The following is a 5,353-nucleotide window of genomic DNA, read 5'->3' on the forward strand; positions in this document are numbered from 1 at the left end:
TATATCCAAAAGCTTAAATTATAGAATTCCAATAAGCACAGGAATTTTCATACCACAAAATTCTTGATCATAACAGGCTGAGAAAAATTTTCAATTACATGGAAACCTCTAAAGTGTAAAATTCAAACATAAATAAATGGAAAATATGCATCAGCTAACTTACAATTGATTTTGATTCTGATGTTTAACACATAGAATTCCTTACTTATTAATATTGGGATATAATAGATAAAATACTGTGGATATAACATAAATATATATTCCTAATAAGAAAAAAGTTTTTTCTTTTTTTTTCCTTAGGAAATTCAATAGAAGTGCAATGACCCCACAAGCCTTTCTCATCTGAAATAAACTATTTTCATTGAGTTTAGATATGATTTAATGCAAATGAAATCAAATAAACAATGATATAATGATATTCATTTTAAGCATTTTCATTAAAAATTCTGATTTAGTTGGTTCTTGGTTGAGAAATTACCAGTTTGTTTCTTTAATTTTTTTTTTTTTTGCAGTTTGAATATAACATACTGTTTAGCTGCTGACTCCTAACACTTTTGAATGTTATTTGAATTAACCTTACCCAAAGAAATAAACCTTACATACATGTAAGGTATGCAGAAAACAGAGGTTTATATTACCAGACTCTGATATTTGTTAATGACTTGAGTTTGACCCTTGGAAAACAGAGATAGAAATATTGATTGGATGACAAATTAGTTTATGTCTGAGCACAACTTGTACTCTCTAAGCTATTTTTGAGAGCAAAATATGTCTGTATTTGAGATTGTTGGCTAATGCCATCAGACCTCTGTTTTACAGTAAAGTTTGAATGTTTTAGTTAAAAATAGTTGGACAGAAAGAAATAATTGTGAGTTGTTCTAGAGTAATCCTAGAATTCATATAATTTCTAAGTGACTGTGATCCAAAAAGTACATGCTTTAAAAAATATATAATAATCTGTAGGACGGAGGATTCACATTTAGGCCTTAGCTTGAGTATCTACTGACTTAAGAATACAAAAATATTTGTTAGATGGAATGAACTCATGAATGAAAGCTGCAGGATACAACTACTTTACTAATGCTTTGAGAGGATGAAACAAATTTGGAAATGAATATACAAGGCAATTTTTTCTGTACCAAGTGGCACTCCAATGTATGAACCTATTTTCCTATTTTAAAAAGAGACAACGTTGGATTCAGTCTTTAAGAATCAGATCAAATTTCCTTTCAGCATTCCAAATGAAACTATCCTAGTAACCATATACTCTAGTTGAGGAGACAAAGAGAGGTGTGAGAAAAAGGGAACCTAAAACTACAGTCCAGGTTTTGACTCCCTCCCAAGAGTTTAATTCATTCCTCCACATTCCAATTTACAGTAAAATGGAATTGGAACATTACCTGAAAGGGAAAAAAAGTCACCAAATCTGTTCAGTGAGTTCAGGCATAAGCAATGAAGTAATAGTGAAATTTTTGCATATCCTAAAAGAAAATTTATCTCTGAAATAGCAAAATTAGCATGCCTAATTGGGAGAAAACACAATTAAGGCATAATCTAGAATTTCTCTGAGAGTCCAAATAAAATAGTCAATGGCTTGTACTCTTGTAAAATGGCTTTAAGAAGGTATTCTAATGAGCAAACATCTCAGTCTTCCTTCTTCACCAGTTTCCTTTCTGTGTCCTTCCGAAACTATAAATTGTTGGAGTTCTTTAGGCACATGGAGGAATATAAAAGATTGGTAAGTATTAGATCAGAATATGTGAGCAATGCAGAAATAGGGCTTAGCAGGAAATTTTTATTTCTCTTTAAAAAAATCCTAGTCATTTCTTACAGCTATCAAGAAGACTGAAACTGTCAATTGTCTTTGACAAAATGAACTGCATTCCATGTGCCCTCAAAGCAAAATCTCTCATGACAGACAAATCAGAACTAGATGGGATAGCATAAGGGAATAAAAGCAAGATGAATGACTAAAAAATAAGATACCATTGAAGTATGATATATGAAAAATGGCAGCTGTGCTTATGGCAAAAGGAGGATGAAATATGGAAAAGCAAGAAGGAAATAAATGCAGACAGGACAGAGGACACATGCTCAAATTATTAATGACCCAGTTTTGCTGTAGGGACTTTTCTATTTTCATTGGAACTTAGTGCATTTTTGGTTAGTTGTCATGTTTATTTAAATTTATTTGAATCTTCATATACTTGGAGTGCCATATGTTGTTTTACAAAACATAAAGTATAATTTACTGATAAAATTTCCAGTGTCATAGGTTAGCCAAAGCAGCACATTAGAAGACTTTTAAAATTTTCAAAATAATTTTTGTAAGCCATTTAATGCATCCCAACTTTTCACTGAGAATAGCATGATGATTTGTTTATACTTACCCATCTTCCACGCTGGTGATTTAAAATAAAACAGCTGTAAGAGCTAGAACTTCTCCCATATCCCATATTTGATCAACAATTTTATCTTGCTGATAATTCCTTCAATTAGCTTCTTGTAAGTTCATTCACACAAAATTTGTGAAATTTAGCCAATAAACTCTTCAAAGTTAATGCTATACTATTAACAACACATACATTTCCAATGAAAGTTTGAACAGACCACTTTTGCAATGATTTCAATCAAACACCTACTTATTTCATTTGAAGGAAAGGAAAAAGGCCTATTTGCCAGAATTATACATCCTTTTACATGACAGACTAGTGGGCTCTTAAAAAGCAATGTGCAATCAACTCTACCAGCAGAAAATAAGTTTAAATACTCAGAAATATATTCCAAGCTACAAATGACAACTGAGTTATTTGTTTGCATTTGCCAGACAAGTACCTCTGGGACATGATGAAGTTTAAAATGGAAGAAAGGGCAGACAGTACACTGCATTTTATTCAAATTAAGCTCAACAGGTTTTTAAGAAATGATACTATCAAGATGTTGTTAAAAATTATCCTATACATGTATCATATTGTTAATAACTCTGTCATTTGTTAAGTTTATGACCATATCCACCAAAAAATATTTACTTTATTTGCAGATTTGAAAGTTAACATCAATGTGTTTTAATCAGATTCCTTGGAACACTTGTATGTTAAACATTAAGTATATTTAAATACACAAAATTAAAAATAAATGAGCAATTTTTGAAGAACTAAAATGTTTTAACAATTTTACAATATATATAAATAGGTTTGGGTGACTATTAAAATGACCACTTGGGTAAAAAAAGTTAACTAAAACAGTATCAGTTTAAGTTTCTCATTATACTCTTCAGTAAAACAATAAATGGACAAATTTTAAGAAAATCAGAATTTTTAAACAAGTCACCCTTCCACTCCTTGATATCACTATTGCAGAGATAAACTGACAGCACACAGTAGGGGGGCTGCCGACAGAAATGCATGGTGTTCAGTCAACAGGTCACATCCATCACAGAACGAGTAATGTAATTAGTAGTCGTAGTTGTACCTGTGCCCAATGTCTTCATGACTTTGGGTATGGAATAGCAGAATTGTTAATCATTTATCTTATGAAAAGATATTTTTATTCTGTTCTGTTTGTACTTAGCTGACAAGCCGAGCAGAGGTGTCTTCCTTCCCTAGAGCCAGTGGGTTCATTTGGGAATAATGTTACAATTTTTGGTTGCTTGTTATTATTATTTTGAAGTATTATTAAATAAAAAAATAAAGGTCTTGGTTTTGTAAGAACATGTTTTATGTATGATTGAAGTTTTTACAACACTCCAAAAAAGCCATCCGATGTTAAATTTAAAAATAAAACCAAAAGCATTTTCTGACATAGTACACATGAAAAATTGGAAGTCCCAATATCTTCAGTAGAAGTTGTAGAAAGTGTATGTCTCCTTGGAGCTTGACCCCCACTTAACACAGCAGAAAATAAGGTACTATACTGTAAACAAAAAGTACAGTAGAGGACATTGTAAATTCACATAAGAATAGTTCATAAACATTTTGGTCGTTCCATAACAGTTTTTATATAAAATGAATTAAAAAAACCTTCAGACAGCTGTCATCACTCTTTTTTGATCACTTTTCACTTATGTGCACACAAACATATTTATATAGCAATATACTGACGCACAATTACATAGATATAAACAATAATTACTGCTTGTAACTGAGATGTGCATTATCCAATCAACATTATCCATAGTTGCAACACTCTTACATTATGTATTCTTGTCATGTTGTATCTATAAAAACATGAAAATATAACTTTACATTATTTCAATTATTTACATTAGTTCAAGCTTGACAGAGAAAAATTGATAAGCTCAATTTTTGGAAGAGTAGGCCCAAAGGTACAATAAATAACATTGATTGTATATAGTCAACTTTTTCATTTTTAAAAACTCACTTTAAGTACAATATGGAAATCATTAGTCTGCAATTTGGTCATCCTAGCATTTACTATTAAAACATAAAATGCACCTCCAGCATTCTTGATGAGGAGAAATACCCTGAAATTATTTGTATTACCTCGGGAATTGATCAGGGACAGCAAAATTTTTGAAGAATATCATGATTTGCCGCCTGCCACCATGGTGGGTGCAAGTGGCTACTGTTCAGTTTTACATGTGTCCTTCCCTTCTGCAAAATATAACAGGAATATCTTAAGACACTTGGTGGAAGACCAAGTGATACACAAATGTTTACCTGCAGAAAAAAACCAAGGATACAAATATCAAAAGTAACTTAGGTGTAAATTACTATTTACAACCCAAAATTAATTTAATTTGAAGGTCTTTAATAGCAACAAAGTTATTTTATGAAGGGACAGGTTCCTTAAATTTATCAACTAGAGAAATATAAGCTATTTAATCAAAAGTTACAGATATCTGACATTTTATCCACCCTGGGCATATTAAAATAAGAATTCCACCTGAGGAAAAAATATAAATAATATATTAGGATTGAATTTATGGGTGGGAACGGAAAGAAACTATATCGCAGGTGACTCAAAAATGTTTAAAATATTCACCATTTATAAAGTAAACATCAGCTCTTATAATTTTAAAACTAAAAACTTACATTTAGTTTATAGAATTTAAGTCAATGGGAAACTAAAAAGTTACTTTCAAGGCATTTCTGACTTCATTTTCAATGAGCTCTGCTCTTTTGCAAGCTCAAACACTTTGGAACTTCACACATTCTGATGTTTGTTTTTTGAATATTAGCTTTTTAAATCTATTAGCATTTATCTATATAATCTAAATGCTTTTGTACTAACAAAAATTTCATTATATATAGTAAGCCATGAATAACAGATTCAGATATTATTTGGGGGTGAGTTTATATTTTTAAAAATCATCTGATCTTTTTAAAAGGGG

The 5,353-nt window shown here is 30.8% G+C and overlaps 1 protein-coding gene across 3 annotated transcripts in view; it reads right to left on the minus strand.

The window, feature by feature from the left end:
• Positions 1-2,848: 2,848 nt before the first annotated feature.
• Gria2 (glutamate ionotropic receptor AMPA type subunit 2) overlaps positions 2,849-5,353 on the minus strand; it is a 138,948-nt gene continuing 136,443 nt past the window's right edge. For all 3 annotated transcript variants that reach the window (XM_074041756.1, XM_074041755.1, XM_074041754.1), the window contains one exon: positions 2,849-5,353. This exon is cut by the window's right edge and continues 956 nt beyond it. The gene's annotated coding sequence lies outside the window, so the exon portion shown is untranslated.

Source organism: Castor canadensis, chromosome 9 (genome assembly GCF_047511655.1).
Source record: "Castor canadensis chromosome 9, mCasCan1.hap1v2, whole genome shotgun sequence".
NCBI classification, from domain to species: domain Eukaryota; kingdom Metazoa; phylum Chordata; class Mammalia; order Rodentia; family Castoridae; genus Castor; species Castor canadensis.